This window comes from Canis lupus, chromosome 15 (assembly GCF_011100685.1).
Source record: "Canis lupus familiaris isolate Mischka breed German Shepherd chromosome 15, alternate assembly UU_Cfam_GSD_1.0, whole genome shotgun sequence".
In the NCBI taxonomy this organism is placed as follows: domain Eukaryota; kingdom Metazoa; phylum Chordata; class Mammalia; order Carnivora; family Canidae; genus Canis; species Canis lupus.
This window is the reverse complement of record NC_049236.1, coordinates 11,299,656-11,319,691: the sequence shown is the minus strand read 5'-3', so window position 1 is coordinate 11,319,691 and position 20,036 is coordinate 11,299,656. Positions and strand designations below refer to the sequence as shown.

The window sequence follows — 20,036 nt, the reverse complement described above, 5'->3', positions numbered from 1 at the left end:
TAGCTCCTGTCCATGGAATGCCTCTAACTACTACTAGTTTGGGGTAGCCTGGGTGGCTCAGCGGTTTGGTGCCGCCTTCGGCCCAGGGTGTGATCCTGGAGACCCGGGATCGAGTTCCATGTCGGGTTCCCTGCATGGAGCCTGCTTCTCCCTCTGCCTGTGTCTCTGCCTCTCTCTCTCTCTCTCTCTCTCTCCCTCTCTCTCTCTGTGTCTCTCATGAATAAATAAATAAATCTTTTTTTAAGAAAAAACCTACTACTAGTTTGGCACTGCCCAATTTGAATCAGCTTTTCCTCAAATAAACCCTTATGATTTTTTAATATATCCCCATTCATCTTTTAACAGTTCTTTTGTGGTAAGAGACACTAAAATTGCTCTACTGTGACAGATTGAAGCTAGTCTCCCAATTTAAGTCAGACTCTAGGATGGAGTTCGGTGACATGTCAAAGAAAGCTAAAGGAAATTGCTGCTACCTACTGCTTCAGGTCTCAGTAAAAGACAAAACCCATACCAGAAATAATTTCAGTGATTGAATCTTTGATACTCCAGTATCACTGACAGAACCCTCAAAGTGCCATTACAATTTTTTTGAACTGGAAACCCGGTGAAACCAGATAGAGACAATCAAAAGGAAGGTATGAACACAGTAGGAGAGAAAAGGAATTAAACAAAAGTATTTCTCAATAAAGGTAAGCTTTTATTTACCAATTAAAAAAAAAAAAAGCACTGAGGAAGGCAACTCACAAGTGAATAATCAGAATATAAATTTTACTCGTCAAATACACAACAGTGTAATAAGACTTTTAAACGGATAAGTTTAGGATTTAGAATATTCATTCCATAAAAATAAAGAAAGGATTACTTTTATATCACTTCTGTTGACCATGATATATCAGATTATGGCCAATGCAGTAAAACAAGAAAAATAAAGCACAAGAATTAGAAAAGAAAAAGCAAAGCCATCCCTATTTGCAAATATATAGCGTATTTATTTACACAGAAAATCCACAAGAATCTATAATTGTTAGACTATTAAGGCTGCTTACAAGTTTACTAGATTAAAAACTGAACATATAAAATTCATTAGCATTTCATACACTAATAATAACTGGTTAAAAAATAACAGAAAGGCATTCATCCAGAATAACAATATCAACTATAAAATACTTTAAAATATATACCTAACAGGGGCTCCTGGGTGACACATTCATTTGAGCATCCAATTCTTGATTTCAGCTCAGGTCAGGATCTCAGGGTTGTGAGACTGAACCTCACTTCAGGCTCCATACTCAGTGTGGCATCTGCCTGGGATTCTCTCTCCCTCTCCCTCTGTCCCTCTTGCTCATTCTTTCTCTGTCTCTCTCTCCCTCTATCTCTCTCCCTCTCCCTCTTTATCTCTCTCTCTAAAAATAAATAAATCTTTAAAATATAGATATACCTAAGATTCCAAAATCTCTAAAATACTATAAAGAGCAGCATTTTTTAACAAGATCCTGAACAAATGGAGACACATATAAGATACACTACATTTACAAAAAGAAAAACTCAATATCCAAAATAAACTATGTCAATGCTATTACAGTCAGAATTCCAGCAAAGGTTTATTTTTTCCCAGAAGTTAAAATGTTTACCCTAAAATTACTGTTAAAATATAAATGAACAACAGAATAATAGTAGCCAAAACATTTTTTAAAGAATAAGGTAGGAGGACTCAACATAATAGCTATTATGAATTAATTTAGGAATACAGAATCCATACATTAGGGCATTATTGCACAGAAACAGTCAAATAAATAAAATGGAATAAAATAGATGGAAAATGGACAAGCATATATGAAACTTCATATGTAACAGACATAATGTTTCAAAACTTTAGGAAATGATAAACTATTCACTGAATGGTGCTTGAAAAATTAATTATCCATATTGGGGAAAATTAGATCCTCACCTCACACTACATGTAAAAATCAACTCCACATGAATTAAAGAAAAAAATATACGAAGAAAAAAAGTATTTTGGAAATTAAGATATGAGAATATCTTGATGATCTTGGTAGAGGAAAGGATTCATTTCATAAGACATGAAAAGCATAAACCCTAAAAAAGTCTAGATAAATCTGGCTATATTACCATTTTGAATTTTTGCTCAAAAAATAAAACCATACACAAATGTATCTGCCATAAACAAAGATAGCTTGTAATACACAAGAATTAATATTGAGAGTATCTAAAGAATTCCTGAATCAATAAAATAAGTATAACAATATAATTTTTTAAATGCAATGGGCAACTGAGAAGAAAATTCACATAAGAAATCTGAAATACCAATAAATAATGAGAGCTCATAAGAGAACATGGAAATGCAAAGGAAAACGACATGAAATACCATTTAATATGCATCAGATTGGCAAAAAATGTAAAAATCTGACATTAAGTACAAAAATGCAAAGAAAGGAGAACTCTCATAAACAACTGATAATATATTTCAATAACCTAAGTGAGTGCTTTAACAGTAACAGAAAATGTTGCTATCTTTTGACTCAGCAATTGTTTCTCTAAACATACACTATAGGAAATTTGGCACATATAGAACTATTTACAAGAAAAATAAATTATCCACTAATGTGAGATTAAATAAATTAGGGCACAGTCACATAATTGAATATAATACAATAGTTAAATAAACTAAAATCACATGTTTTAACTTGAACAAAACATATTTAATTTGAAGAACAAATGCAAGCTGGAGAATGATACATGTAAAATGATATAAATTGTTTATAACTACAAATCTGTAAGAATAGTTTAAAAAAGGGCAGCCCCGGTGGCCCAGTAGTTTAGTGCCACCTTCAGCCCGGGGTGTGATCCTGGAGACCTGGGATTGAGTCCCATGTCAGGGTCCCTGCATGGAGCCTGCTTCTCCCTCTGCCTGTGTCTCTGCCTCTCTTTCTCTCTCTCTCTCTCTCTCTCTCTCTCTCTCTGTCATGAATAAATAAATAAAGTCTTAAAAAAAAAAAAAAAGAATAGTTTAAAGGAGACATGAAAATGTTAAAGATAAGGGATCCCTGGGTGGCGCAGCAGTTTGGCGCCTGCCTTTGGCCCGGGGCGCGATCCTGGACACCCGGGATCGAATCCCACGTCGGGCTCCCGGTGCATGGAGCCTGCTTCTCCCTCTGCCTATGTCTCTGCCTCTCTCTCTCTCTCTCTGTGACTATCATAAATAAATAAAAAATTTTTTAAAAATTTTTTTAAAATTAAAAAAATAAAAGAAAATGTTAAAGATAAAATTCAGGGGAGCTATTACTTCTTGAGAAGGAAGAAAGAGATGTAGAATTAGTGATGATAAATGGGGAACCCCCCAAAAAATAATGTGAAATAAATATGACAAAATTTTAAGTTCCAATTAGACTTAAGAAAGGATTAAAAATATATTTATAAACATCACTATAAAAAGACCGCCAAAATATATTAAGTATAAAACATATTAAGTATATTTTTAAGACTCTTGGCAAGAAAAACAAAATAAAGTAAGATTAATTTTAAATATGGTTTATTTCAAAAACCCTCTACCCTCCTCCATCCTGCTTTATAGGTGAAAATCTCTGATGTTGAATTACTTCTGGCTCCATAACCCAATGTTATTCTATCTGCCTAGAATTCCTCAGCTATTTGAGCTAGCTGGAAATTTTATACTTCTCCATAAATATTCAGCTGAAATGTCAGCTCTTCAATATAGCCTTTCTCAATCTTAACAACCCACCCCTAGGCCATTAGTTTTGTGCTGCAGCTCTTAGAAGTCTGTCCCTACCTCTACTATATATTTCAACCCTCCATTTACATGTATGTAAGCCTTCATAAGGATCACGTCTGATTCTTCTCCACATCAGAATCTAGCACAGGCTGGCACATTACAGGCACTCTGCCGATGTTTAATACATGATAAATGAACTAAAACTACTGAAGGAACGTGCCTATCCCTGTCAATCAGTCATTGCCTATAGGCATAAAATCCAGATGTCTGCAACCCTGTCATCACAAATTGTCATTAAGAGGGCATACACAAGAGAAATCCACTTATTCTCTCCTCACCTCTTGCTTCATTCTTTGTTGTCCACAGCCTATCCAGGTCATGCCTCCTGCCTCCTGCTCTTCTAAGTACTTCTAAACCAGAGATTTAAAAGGCCACAAAAATGTACCAGAAATCTTCTCATAACAATCCTATAACTTCTCCCAGGTCAGCCTCTACCCTGAAGGTAGGAGCACAGCCTTACAATCTGAAATTTAAGCCTGATGATCTACTTCTGTTTCTGTAAGTGTCACAGACTATTTGGATTAGGCTGTGCCTCTGGGTCAAAGACTTTTCAGCTAACATGGTTGTGATTTCCTATGTGTGGAAGATACCAGTTCTTCTGCTCCACCAAACCACATGGAGACTGACAGGGTGCCACTAAAGTCTCATCTTGGAGGAGGCGGCTCTGTTTGCAGCTGTGCTTCTTAGTTTCACACATCATTTGGTCCAATATACTTCACATAACAGGATTAGGAAAAGTTCACTGTTATATAGCACTTACTATGTGAGATTTTATATATATATATATATATATATATATATATATACACACACACACACACACACACACACACACACACACATACATACACACCTTTACAACAGAACAAATGCTGGTTCTATTAATAGCCACCTTTTATTAATGACAGAAGTGAAACAGAATTTTTGAAATTTACCCTGAATTATATAGCTTGGAATTCAGTGGTAGGGCTAGATGTACTCTTCCCAAAATGCTACTCATTAAGTCAAAAGGCCAGTCCTTACTTTCAACTGGTTGTGTACAGAGCTAAGCTGTCATTTCTCCCCTTATTGGAAGAGGGGAAGAGAAGTACATAATATATCAGAACTAGAATAGAAATGTTACACACACTTTTTACAAATGAACTGAGGCCCTGAAGGGAAAAGTAGCCTAGCCAAGATCACATCATGATGGAAGCCTATGCATCATTAGGTCATCAGAATGTTTTTTAGTGCCCTACTTTGAAGATCCCTTTACAGCTTTTAGTAGGAGACAGTCTTAGATCTCTTAGAATCCATCATAGTTTCAGTAAATGTCACTTCTGGGTAGCTGGACAAGCTGCCTCTTTTGATGCAAATCCTGGGATTCCAAGTATATTTATTACAAGCTATGTGTCATAGCCACCGCATTAAGCTGTCTTCTTTCTAAAACTGGCAATCAAAAGTTATCAAACCACATGACCATTACAGCCAAAGAATGAACCTTAATGTATGCAATTTTTTAATGAAAGAAACCAAAGAAATAAATAAATGGAAAGATATTATATGTTCATGGATAAAAAGACAATACTGCTAGGATGACAGTTCTCCAAATTAATCTATAGATTTGATGCAAGCCTAGTCAAAATCCTCACAAGTTACTTTCTGCATATCAATAAGCTTTTTTCAAAGTTGATATGGAGAGGCAGAAGTCAAAGAATAGCCAACACAATATTGAAAGAAAAGAGCAAAGTTGGAAGATTGAGATTACTTACCTTCAAAACTTCCTATAAAGCTACAGTACTCCAGACATTGTGGTATTGACAACAATAGACAAACAGGTCAATGGAACCGATTAAAGAATCTGGAAATAAGCCTACATAAATATAGGCAACTAATCTTTGACAAAGGAGCAAAGGCAAAACTTTTCTAGCAGATATTTCAACAAATGGGTTTTGGAACAATGGGACATTCACATGCAAAAAAATTAATCTAGACACAGACATTATGCTCTTCTCCAAAATTAACTCAAAATGAGTCATAGATAAAAATATAAAACACAAAACTATAAAATTACTAAAAGATATAATAGGAGAAAACATAAGTGACACTGGGTATGGTGATGAGTTTTAAGATACAATACCAAAGGCACAATCCATGAAAGCAAGAATGAAGGAGTTGGAACTCCTTAAAATTAAAAACTTCTGGGGAAAAAAAAAAAAAAAAAAAACCTGCTCTGCAAAAGACAATGTGAAGAGAATGAAAAGACAAGCAACAGACCGGGAAAAAAATATTTGCAAAAAACATATCTGATAAAGGACTGTTACCTAAAAAATACAAACAACTCTTGAAATTCAACAATAACATACAACTTTATTGAAAATTAGGTCAAAGACCTGAAAAATCATCTCAGCAAAGAAGATACACAGGTGCCAAAAAAAAAAATATGAAAAAGATACTAAAAATCACATATTATTACAGAATTGCAAATTAAAACAACAAGATACCACCACATACCTACTAGAATAACCAAAATTCAGAACACTAACACCGAATACTGATGAGGATGTGGAGCAACAGGAATTCCCATTCACTGCTGATGGATATGCAAAATGGTACAGCCACTTTGAAAGGCGATTTGGCAGTTTATTACAAAACTAAACCCACTCTTATCCTATGATCCAGCAACTGCACTCCTTGGTATTTGCCCAAAGGAGTTGAAAACAATGTCCACACAAAATTATGCATATGGGTGTTTATATAGTAATTTTATTCAAAATTGCCAAAATTTGAAAGCAAGCAATATACCCTTCAATAGGTGAATGGATTAATAAACTACAGGACACCCAGACAACAAACTATTATTCAGCACTAGAACTAGGTGAGCTATTAAGTCATGAAAAGACACAGAGGAATCTTAAATGCATACTACTAAGTGAAAAATGCCAGTCTGCAAAGTCTACCTGCTATTTGATTCCAACAACATAATATTCTGGAAAAGACAAAATTATGAAGACGATAAAAAGATCAATGGTTCTCAGGAGTTGGGGAGTGAGGGATGAATAGTCAGAAAACAGGATTTTTTACTTAGTGTGATACTATAATGGTAGATCCGTGTCATTATATATTTGTCCAAACCCATAAAACATACAATATACCAAGAGTGAACACTAACAAAAACTATGGATGTTTGGTGATAATTATGTGTCAACATAGGTTTGAATGTAACAAATATAGCATTCTGGTACGGAGCTCTGATAGTGAACTCGGATAGAATGAAAGTAGCCCCCCCACACACACACACAATTTCTATCTTGAAACCTAATCCCCAATGTGACAGTATTCAGAGATAGAACTTTTGAGAAGTAATTGGCTCTGAGGTCATGAACAGAATTAGTGTTCTTAAAAAATGGGCACTACTGAGCTCCTTCATCCCTTCTGCCTTGTGAGGACACAGCAAAAAAAAAGCCTGCTATGAATCAGGAAATGGTTCTTCATCAGACACCAAATCTACTGGTGCTTTGATTTCGGACTTCCAAGCCTCCAGAATTGTGGAAAATAAATTTCTGTTGTTTATAAGATATCCCCACTACGGTATTTTTGTAATGGTGCCAGGATGGACTAAGATAGAAGGAGAAGCTGTGTAGACAGAAGTATATCAGATATCTCTGTACCTTCTGTTAAACTTTTTTATGAGCCTAAAACCACTCTAAAAAATTAAGTCTGTTAAAAAAGCTATCAAAATGCACAGAATTTATTAGCACAAAATGAGAGCCTAAATCTATATAAAATTTTAAAAACTCTGGGATCCCTGGGTGGCGCAGCGGTTTAGTGCCTGCCTTTGGCCCAGGGCGCGATCCTGGAGACCCAGGATCGAATCCCACATCAGGCTCCTGGTGCATGGAGCCTGCTTCTCCCTCTGCCTATGTCTCTGCCTCTCTCTCTCTCTCTCTCTCATTCTGTGTGACTATCATAAATAAATAAATAAAATTTTAAAAAAAATTTAAAAACTCAATTAGAAGGTAGGGAACTCGGGATGGAATACAGAATAACAAAATAATATAACTGTATTATGAATGTATGACGTAACAATGCTGATGAGGCTGGTGCTGACCTAAGCATTGTTGAAACTAAGAGTACGCTGTATGACTGAAAAAAAAAAGAAAATGTAAATAAGCATACTCTTCTTGGTAAAGTTATTCCCCACAGAGATATAGGTTCACAAGTCTGAAACTTCTGTATAAGTATACTTATACTCAACAAATATGTAAATGGATGGCAGATGGTAGGAGCCAGGTTTCTCTCTGTTGGAGGAGGACAGAAGCAAGGAGGGAAAACTAAAATAACCATATGATACTAAACTAGATTGAAGATACTGGCATGAGCTAATGTTTATTGTAATATAGATATAGATGGATAAATACAGAATTAGTTATAGATATACATGTGTTAGTATATATACATTTATTTCTAAGTTTATATGGAGAGACAGAAGTCAAAGAATAGCCAACACAATATTGAAAGAAAAGAGCAAAGTTGGAAGATTGAGATTACTTACCTTCAAAACTTCCTATAAAGCTACAGTACTCCAGACATTGTGGTATTGACAACAATAGACAGACAGCCTAGAAGCAATATCACACCAAAAACAACAAGTATACCCAGCATGCAGTTTCTTTAAGATTTTATTTATTTATTCATGAGAGGCACAGAGAGAAAGAGAGAGGCAGAGACACAGGCAGAGGGAGAAGCAGGCTCCATGTTGGGAACCCAACATGGGACTGGTTCCTGGGTCTCCAGGATCACACCCTGGGCTGAAGGTGGCGCTAAACTGCTGAGCCACCCAGGCTGCCCCAGCCCTTGGTTTCTAATACCATAGTCCAATCAAAGGAACCAGGACTTCTTGGAATAATTGCTGATTCAAGGGTTGGGACAGGGAATATACAAGAAGAGCATGAAGCATCTCCTAGAGCTGGAAAATAAGGAAATGCTCAAAAAAACAAACAATGGAGGGAGGAGCAAGATGGCGGAGGAGTAGGGTCTCCAAATCACCAGTCTCCACCAAACTACCTAGAAAACCTTCAAATTATCCTGAAAATCTATGAATTCGGCCTGAGATTTAAAGAGAGACCAGCTGGAATGCAACAGTGAGAAGAGTTCGCGCATCTATCAAGGTAGGAAGACGGGGAAAAAGAAATAAAGACACAAAGGCCTCCAAGGGGGAGGGGCCCCGCGAGGAGCCGGGCTGAGGCCGGGGCGAGTGTCCCCAGGACAGGAGAGCCCCGTCCCGGAGGAGCAGGAGCTGCACCGACCTTCCCGGGGGAAAGGGGCTCGCGGGGAGTTGGAGCAGGACCCAGGAGGGCGGGGATGCCCTCGGGCTCCCCGGGACAGTAACAGCAACTGCGCCCCAGGGAGAGTGCGCCGAGCTCCCTAAGGGCTGCAGCGCGCACGGCGGGACCCGGCGGGACCCGGAGCAGCTGAAGGGGCTCGGGCGGCGGCTCCGCGGAGGGGGCTGCGCGGCCCCGGGATCAGCTCGGAGGGGCTCGGGCAGAGGAAGAGGCTCCTTGCGGAGGGGGCTGCGCGGTTCCAGGAGCAGCTCGGAGGGGCTCGGGCGGCGGCTCCGCGGAGGGGGCTGCGCGGCCCGGGAGCGCGAATCCACCAGCGCAGGCTCCGGAGCACAGGGCGCCGGGACACAGCCCAGGATCCCGCCTCCCCCGGGACAGGCAGAGGCCGGGAGGGCCCAGGACAGCGAGGACGCTCCTGCCCCAGCTGAGCAGATCAGCGGCCCCGCCCCGGAGCCTCCAGGCCCTGCAGACGGAGTTCCTGCCGGAGCTGAATCCAGGTTTCCCGAGCTGCCCCGCCACTGGGGCTGTTCCTCCTGCGGCCTCACGGGGTAAACAACCCCCACTGAGCCCTGCACCAGGCAGGGGCACAGCAGCTCCCCCAACTGCTAACACCTGAAAATCAGCACAACAGGCCCCTCCCCCAGAACACCAGCTAGACTGACAACTTCCAGGAGAAGCCAAGGGACTTAAAGAACACAGAATCAGAAGATACTCCCCTGTGGTTCTTTTTTTTTTTTTTTTTTTTTTTTGTTTTGTTTTGTTTTTGTTTTTGTTTTGTTTTGCTTTTTGATTTGTTTCCTTCCCCCACCCCCTTTTTTTCTCCTTTCTTTTTCTTTCTCTTTTTCTTCTTTTTTTTTTCTCGTTTTTTTTTCTTTTCTTCCCTTTTTTTTTCTCTTTCTCTTTTCTTTCCTTCTTTCTCTCCTCTCTTTTTCTCTTTTTCCCAATACAATTTGCTTTTGGCCACTCTGCACTGAGCAAAATGACTAGAAGGAAAACCTCACCTCAAAAGAAAGAATCAGAAACAGCCCTCTCTCCCACAGAGTTACAAAATCTGGATTACAATTCAATGTCAGAAAGCCAATTCAGAAGCACTATTATACAGCTACTGGTGGCTCTAGAAAAAAGTATAAAGGACTCAAGAGACTTCATGACTGCAGAATTTAGAGCTAATCAGGCAGAAATTAAAAATCAATTGAATGAGATGCAATCCAAACTAGAAGTCCTAACGACGAGGGTTAACGAGGTGGAAGAACGAGTGAGTGACATAGAAGACAAGTTGATAGCAAAGAGGGAAACTGAGGAAAAAAGAGACAAACAATTAAAAGACCATGAAGATAGATTAAGGGAAATAAACGACAGCCTGAGGAAGAAAAACCTACGTTTAATTGGGGTTCCCGAGGGCGCCGAAAGGGACAGAGGGCCAGAATATGTATTTGAACAAATTCTAGCTGAAAACTTTCCTAATCTGGGAAGGGAAACAGGCATTCAGATCCAAGAAATAGAGAGATCCCCCCCTAAAATCAATAAAAACCGTTCAACACCTCGACATTTAATTGTGAAGCTTGCAAATTCCAAAGATAAGGAGAAGATCCTTAAAGCAGCAAGAGACAAGAAATCCCTGACTTTTATGGGGAGGAGTATTAGGGTAACAGCAGACCTCTCCACAGAGACCTGGCAGGCCAGAAAGGGCTGGCAGGATATATTCAGGGTCCTAAAGGAGAAGAACATGCAACCAAGAATACTTTATCCAGCAAGGCTCTCATTCAAAATGGAAGGAGAGATAAAGAGCTTCCAAGACAGGCAGCAACTAAAAGAATATGTGACCTCCAAACCAGCTCTGCAAGAAATTTTAAGGGGGACTCTTAAAATTCCCCTTTAAGAAGAAGTTCAGTGGAACAGTCCACAAAAACAAAGACTGAATAGATATCATGATGACACTAAACTCATATCTCTCAATAGTAACTCTGAATGTGAACGGGCTTAATGACCCCATCAAAAGGCGCAGGGTTTCAGACTGGATAAAAAAGCAGGACCCATCTATTTGCTGTCTACAAGAGACTCATTTTAGACAGAAGGACACCTACAGCCTGAAAATAAAAGGTTGGAGAACCATTTACCATTCGAATGGTCCTCAAAAGAAAGCAGGGGTAGCCATCCTTATATCAGATAAACTAAAATTTACCCCAAAGACTGTAGTGAGAGATGAAGAGGGACACTATATCATACTTAAAGGATCTATTCAACAAGAGGACTTAACAATCCTCAATATATATGCTCCGAATGTGGGAGCTGCCAAATATATAAATCAATTATTAACCAAAGTGAAGAAATACTTAGATAATAATACACTTATACTTGGTGACTTCAATCTAGCTCTTTCTATACTCGATAGGTCTTCTAAGCAAAACATCTCCAAAGAAACGAGAGCTTTAAATGATACACTGGACCAGATGGATTTCACAGATATCTACAGAACTTTACATCCAAACTCAACCGAATACACATTCTTCTCAAGCGCACATGGAACTTTCTCCAGAATAGACCACATATTGGGTCACAAATCGGGTCTGAACCGATACCAAAAGATTGGGATTGTCCCCTGCATATTCTCGGACCATAATGCCTTGAAATTAGAACTAAATCACAACAAGAAGTTTGGAAGGACCTCAAACACATGGAGGTTAAGGACCATCCTGCTAAAAGATAAAAGGGTCAACCAGGAAATTAAGGAAGAATTAAAAAGATTCATGGAAACTAATGAGAATGAAGATACAACCGTTCAAAATCTTTGGGATGCAGCAAAAGCAGTCCTAAGGGGGAAATACATCGCAATACAAGCATCCATTCAAAAACTGGAAAGAACTCAAATACAAAAGCTAACCTTACACATAAAGGAGCTAGAGAAAAAACAGCAAATAGATCCTACACCCAAGAGAAGAAGGGAGTTAATAAAGATTCGAGCAGAACTCAACGAAATCGAGACCAGAAGAACTGTGGAACAGATCAACAGAACCAGGAGTTGGTTCTTTGAAAGAATTAATAAGATAGATAAACCATTAGCCAGCCTTATTAAAAAGAAGAGAGAGAAGACTCAAATTAATAAAATCATGAATGAGAAAGGAGAGATCACTACCAACACCAAGGAAATACAAACGATTTTAAAAACATACTATGAACAGCTATACGCCAATAAATTAAGCAATCTAGAAGAAATGGACGCATTCCTGGAAAGCCACAAACTACCAAAACTGGAACAGGAAGAAATAGAAAACCTGAACAGGCCAATAACCAGGGAGGAAATTGAAGCAGTCATCAAAAACCTCCCAAGACACAAGAGTCCAGGGCCAGATGGCTTCCCAGGAGAATTTTATCAAACGTTTAAAGAAGAAATCATACCTATTCTCCTAAAGCTGTTTGGAAAGATAGAAAGAGATGGAGTACTTCCAAATTCGTTCTATGAAGCCAGCATCACCTTAATTCCAAAGCCAGACAAAGACCCCGCCAAAAAGGAGAATTACAGACCAATATCCCTGATGAACATGGATGCAAAAATTCTCAACAAGATACTGGCCAATAGGATCCAACAGTACATTAAGAAAATTATTCACCATGACCAAGTAGGATTTATCCCTGGGACACAAGGCTGGTTCAACACCCGTAAAACAATCAATGTGATTCATCATATCAGCAAGAGAAAAACCAAGAACCATATGATCCTCTCATTGGATGCAGAGAAAGCATTTGACAAAATACAGCATCCATTCCTGATCAAAACTCTTCAGAGTGTAGGGATAGAGGGAACATTCCTCGACATCTTAAAAGCCATCTACGAAAAGCCCACAGCAAATATCATTCTCAATGGGGAAGCACTGGGAGCCTTTCCCCTAAGATCAGGAACAAGACAGGGATGTCCACTCTCACCACTGCTATTCAACATAGTACTGGAAGTCTTAGCCTCAGCAATCAGACAACAAAAAGACATTAAAGGCATTCAAATTGGCAAAGAAGAAGTCAAACTCTCCCTCTTCGCCGATGACATGATACTGTACATAGAAAACCCAAAAGTCTCCACCCCAAGATTGCTAGAACTCATACAGCAATTCGGTAGCGTGGCAGGATACAAAATCAATGCCCAGAAGTCAGTGGCATTTCTATACACTAACAATGAGACTGAAGAAAGAGAAATTAAGGAGTCAATCCCATTTACAATTGCACCCAAAAGCATAAGATACCTAGGAATAAACCTAACCAAAGATGTAAAGGATCTATACCCTCAAAACTATAGAACACTTCTGAAAGAAATTGAGGAAGACACAAAGAGATGGAAAAATATTCCATGCTCATGGATTGGCAGAATTAATATTGTGAAAATGTCAATGTTACCCAGGGCAATATACACGTTTAATGCAATCCCTATCAAAATACCATGGACTTTCTTCAGAGAGTTAGAACAAATTATTTTAAGATTTGTGTGGAATCAGAAAAGACCCCGAATAGCCAGGGGAATTTTAAAAAAGAAAACCATATCTGGGGGCATCACAATGCCAGATTTCAGGTTGTACTACAAAGCTGTGGTCATCAAGACAGTGTGGTACTGGCACAAAAACAGACACATAGATCAGTGGAACAGAATAGAGAATCCAGAAGTGGACCCTGAACTTTATGGGCAACTAATATTCGATAAAGGAGGAAAGACTATCCATTGGAAGAAAGACAGTCTCTTCAATAAATGGTGCTGGGAAAATTGGACATCCACATGGAGAAGAATGAAACTAGACCACTCTCTTTCACCATACACAAAGATAAACTCAAAATGGATGAAAGATCTAAATGTGAGACAAGATTCCATCAAAATCCTAGAGAAGAACACAGGCAACACCCTTTTTGAACTCGGCCATAGTAACTTCTTGCAAGATACATCCACGAAGGCAAAAGAAACAAAAGCAAAAATGAACTATTGGGACTTCATCAAGATAAGAAGCTTTTGCACAGCAAAGGATACAGTCAACAAAACTCAAAGACAACCTACAGAATGGGAGAAGATATTTGCAAATGACATATCAGATAAAGGGCTAGTTTCCAAGATCTATAAAGAACTTATTAAACTCAACACCAAAGAAACAAACAATCCAATCATGAAATGGGCAAAAGACATGAACAGAAATCTCACAGAGGAAGACATAGACATGGCCAACATGCATATGAGAAAATGCTCTGCATCACTTGCCATCAGGGAAATACAAATGAAAACTACAATGAGATACCACCTCACACCAGTGAGAATGGGGAAAATTAACAAGGCAGGAAACAACAAATGTTGGAGAGGATGCGGAGAAAAGGGAACCCTCTTACACTGTTGGTGGGAATGTGAACTGGTGCAGCCACTCTGGAAAACTGTGTGGAGGTTCCTCAAACAGTTAAAAATATACCTGCCCTACGACCCAGCAATTGCACTGTTGGGGATTTACCCCAAAGATACAAATGCAATGAAACGCCGGGACACCTGCACCCCGATGTTTCTAGCAGCAATGGCCACGATAGCCAAACTGTGGAAGGAGCCTCGGTGTCCAACGAAAGATGAATGGATAAAGAAGATGTGGTTTATGTATACAATGGAATATTACTCAGCTATTAGAAATGACAAATACCCACCATTTGCTTCAACGTGGATGGAACTGGAGGGTATTATGCTGAGTGAAGTAAGTCAGTCAGAGAAGGACAAACATTATATGTTCTCATTCATTTGGGGAATATAAATAATAGTGAAAGGGAATATAAGGGAAGGGAGAAGAAATGTGTGGGAAATATCAGAAAGGGAGACAGAACATAAAGACTGCTAACTCTGGGAAACGAACTAGGGGTGGTAGAAGGGGAGGAGGGCGGGGGGTGGGAGTGAATGGGTGACGGGCACTGGGTGTTATTCTGTATGTTAGTAAATTGAACACCAATAAAAAAATAAATTAAAAAAAATAAATAAAAATAAAAAAATAAAAAAATAAAAATAAAAAAATAAAAAAAAAAAAGATAAACTGTTAAAAAAAAAAAAAAAAAAAAAAACAAACAATGAAGGTTAAGTCAAAGGGACACAGGAACCAACTAAAAGAGTTCCCAACAGCCAAAACTAGAACAATTTGAGTAACCAATAAAGTAGTATCGGATTATAGCCAAAATATAAACTAAATACTTATAAGTCCACATAGAGATAAATGAATTAATAAAGAGGCAATTTTTTTTTTCAGAGAAAAAATAAATAAATAAAATAAAATAAAATAAAGAGGCAAGAAGAGACAATTCTCCTATATAGAATTCTAAATAAGTTGTCCATAAAGCAGGTGGAGCATAACTCTCCAGATTTTATGTGTGGGCTGCGCATAACGACCTTCCAAAGAGTGGAGTATGAAAAGGGGGAATGAGTTACTTCATAGAGAAGAATCTGGACATACACTAGCTCAGGCAAGTGAACAAAGTTAACATCATATTTAATAGTATGTACTTTTCATATGTGACGAGAATGGCCTTTACCTCTCTGTGGTCATCCTCCTCAAAACCAATAACCCCCATCTAATCACAAGAAAGACATCAGAAAATTCAAATAGAGGGACATTCTAAAAAATATCTGGCTACTATTCTCAAAATTGTCAAAGTCATCAAAACTAATGAAAGGCTGACAAATTCTCTTGGTCTAGATTACCATAATGGAACATGATGACAAAAATAACTTGTTACCTGAGTGGAATTCTGAGCCAAAAAAAAAAAAAAAAAAAAAAAACTAGTAAAAACTAAGAAAATCTGAATGATGTATGAACTTTAGTTAATAATAATGTATCAATACTAGTTGATTAATTATAAAAAACATAGTATACTAATGTAAGATATTAATTATAGGAGAAATTGGGAATAGGTATAGAGAACATCTGTGCACTATCTTTGCAACTTCTCCCCAAATTTAAAACTATTTTAGGAGGCAGCCCCAGTAGTGCAGCGGTTTAGCGCCACCTACAGACTGGGGTGTGATCCTGGAGACCAGGGATTGAGTTCCACGTCAGGCTCCCAGCATGGAGCCTGCTTCTCTCTCTGCCTGTGTATCTGTCTCTCTCTCTCTCTCTCTCTGTGTCTCTCATGAATAAATAAATAAAATCTTAAAAATAAATAAAATAAAATAAAATAAAATAAAAACTATTTTAGGGTGCAAACAACTCAAATGTCTATCAGCAGATGAAGGAATTAAAAAATGTGGCATATCCATTTGATGGAATATTATTAAAGCCTTAAAAAAGAATGAGATACTGATACATGCTAAAAGATGGATAAATCTTGAAACAATCATTCTGGGTGAAAGAAGCCAAAGACAAGAGTTCACATATGCTACTTCATTTGTGTGAAATACCCAAAATAGGTAAATCTATAGTGACAGAAAATAGATCATATTTGCCAAAGGCTATGTTAGGGTAGAGTAACAGGGAGTAAGGATGACCAGGTTTATAAAAAAAAAAAGAAAAGTAATTACTTAATGAGTATGAGACTTTCTTTAAGGGAGATAAAAATATTTTGGAACCAGTTAAAGATGATAGTTTCACAGCACTATAAATATAATAAATGTCACTGAATTGTACAATTTAAGATGGTTAATTTTGTTTTTCTGACTTACACTTTAATACAAAAAGTTTATTAATGTATAAAAATCTAGAACTATTTTAAATAGAAGGCTTATTTTTAAAAGTAGAAATATGTAGTAGTTTTTTCTTATTCATTATAACAATCAATATAAATACTACTTTCTTGCAAAACTCTTAGTAATCTAGTACAGAAGTTAAATCATGAACACGGGGGAATATAGGTATACAAAGCTATGTCATGACAGTGAGAGGTTTAAGACATAGCATCTGAAAAAAACTCAGTGAAATGATCCCTAATCTAATAGGCAAGGGAACTGTACTCAAGTCCTGGTTCTGGCTCTAACCAGCTCTGTAACCTTGGTCATCTCTATTCTGCTTTGTGGACCCAAAATTTTTCATATTTGAAAATGAAGATAATGCAACTAAGTGATTTCAGTTCTAACATTCTCTGATTCTGTCTTACTGGAAATAATATCTTTTCTTCTACTTTGATTTAATTTTCTAGCATGCCTATGGGAATTCTGCAACCAGAGCCTAAGTGAGCTGCCTTTTCATCTGATTACAAGAGAGGCAGTACTCAGAGCCTAATGTGGGTAGAGGTGGGAAGAAATAGATATCCTCATGAAATCCTGGCAGGAGTATAAACCAGTACCATGATTCAAGAGAGTCGCTGGCAGTACAAAACCAAATATAAAAATATGTGTATCCTTTGACTCAACAACCCTGCATCTAGGAATGTATTCTGAAGAGACAAGTACTCAGGGCTAAACACACACAAAACAGTGTGTCATAGTCATGAATAAGAAATAGCATAAATGTCCCTGAACTTATACAACACAACACCAAACAAACCTAAAAATCCAATTTAAAAATGGGCAGACAGGGCAGCCGGGGTGGCTCAGCAGTTTAGAGCTGCCTGCAGCCCAGGGCCTGATCCTGGAGACCCGGGATCAAGTCCCACGTTGGGCTCCCTGCATGGAGCCTGCTTCTCCCTCTGCCTGTGTCTCTGCTTCTCTCTCTCTCTCTCTCTCTGTCTTTCATGAATAAATAAATAAAATCTTAAAAAAATACTTAAAAATAGAAATACCATATGATCCAGGAATTTCACTAGTGGGTATTTACCAAAGAAAATGAAAACACTAATTAAGAAAGATAGATGCACTCCATATTTAATGCAGCACTATTTACAATAGTCAAGATATGGAACCAACCTGTGTCCACTGATAAGATGAACAGATAAAGAAATTCTGATATATATATATATATATATATATATATATGCACACACACAAATATATGGTATATTCTATTGTCACCATATATATATATATATATATATATATATATATATATATATAGTGATGCATATATATAGACAACAGAGTGTTACTCAGCCATAAAAAATAAGATCTTGCCATCTGCAACAGAATAAATGGACCTAAGAGGGTATTATGCTGAGTGAAGTAAGTCAAACAATACTGCATGATCAATACTGCATGATTTCACTTCTTTGTGGAATCTAAAAAATAAAACAAATGAACAAACAAATATAAGCCCTATAACACTAAAGTACCATAGCTTTATAGTTAGATCTGGGTTTAAATCCCAGCTCTGCCAAGTACTAGCATTATTACCTCCATTTATTGATCCATAAAATAAAAACAAACACAATTTACAGCAATTAATAAGTTTTAAGGAATATAGGTAAAGCATCAAGCATTGCACTGGATTCATAGGAGGTATTCAACAAATTAAAGGATTTATAATGTTACTGTTGTTACATTCATAACTTTATTGAGTACTATTAGTTGCACAGTTATGGTATTAATATCCTGTTTCAGTATGGCGATGATACTAATGTATTCTGAGATTATATACAATGGGAATCCTAATCCTATTGCAAATTCTACAGTATAAGCTGAATTTCAGCTAGCAACTCTTGAAAGCTATTGGCAAGGTATTTGTCAAATCCAATATGACACTACATGTTAACTAACTGGAATGTAAATGAAAACTTGTAATAAAAAAATAATAAAATAAAATCCCATATACCACCTGCTGACAAATTCAACCCTCTCTGTAGCTTCCCATTAGGAAGAATGCCAAAACAACAAGCTAGAAGTAAATGTCACAAGAAGTGTCAAAGCATACCTCTCAGAATCACTGAATATCAATAAGCCTAATTCCCAAGTACAGGGAAATGCCAGGAAAAAATGTGTTTCCTAAGGCTGGACTTACATAAGTTATGGGTAAAGTTATCATGAATTAAGAAAGACCATCCCTCAGGGAGATTGTCAAATATGAAGTAAAAGTATTATATAAACCTTTTAAGTATTATATAAACCTTTTATCCACTGATATTTTTCAAAAAAATCCCAAAACATGGGTAAATGTTTTCTGATTACAAGTATAACAACAAGGGCACTTGAGTGGCTCAGTGGTTGAACATCCGCCTTAGGCTTAGGTCGTGATCCTGCGGTCCTTGGGTCCTGGGACAAGTCTTGCATCAGGCTCCCAACAGGGAGCCTACTTCTCCCTCTGCGTCTCTGCCTCTCTCTGTGTCTCTCATGAATAAATAAAATATTTTTTAAAAAATAACAAGTATAACGGCAGATGACTAAATCCATGATTAAATAAAATAACCATATACCCTAAATCCCACCATGCAGTGAAAATATTTACTAAAATCTGAGGGAACCCTCTTCATATCTTTTTCTGTAAGTATTCATTTTTTCATGTGGTTGAAATTAAACTATATAGAGAGAATCACAGCCTTATTTCACTTGATTTTACATCCTATTGGTATTAGCTATCTACTGCTGCACAATAAATTAACTTAAAGCTTAGTAGCTTCAAACAACAAATATTTATTATCTCACAGCTTCTGTGAGTCTCTAGGACAAACCCTTTCCTACCTTGGATTTCTGCTGAGTGACAATATCTTTGACCTTCTTAGAAGCCCTATTCTTTCATCGAGAGGATTGGTGAAGCATACCCCGAAATTCTTTAGAAGGCCTTTTGTCTTTGGTCTTTCGTAGATCCCAACAAAGGATTTTATAGTCACATCATCAGTTTCACCTCTAGACTAAGTTTTTCTGAAAGCACCCTGGTATTTTTCTTTACCTGGAAAGATTAACTTTAGAACCATTTGTCATCTGAAAAGGCTGAGAATTTAAACCATCAAGTTCTGGCTCCCTCATGTTTAACAGTCCTTCTTTAGTTTCTCTCTCTATTCCCACATTTGGCTATAAGCAGCAAGAAGAAACCAAGCAGCCCCTCAGCATTCTG

General features: G+C 37.6%; 1 protein-coding gene across 12 annotated transcripts in view; it reads right to left on the bottom strand.

Annotated features, from left to right (window-relative positions):
- Window positions 1-20,036, bottom strand: part of AGBL4 (ATP/GTP binding protein like 4) — a 1,422,311-nt gene that overhangs the window by 1,200,837 nt on the left and 201,438 nt on the right. The gene's annotated exons all lie outside the window — the stretch shown is intronic.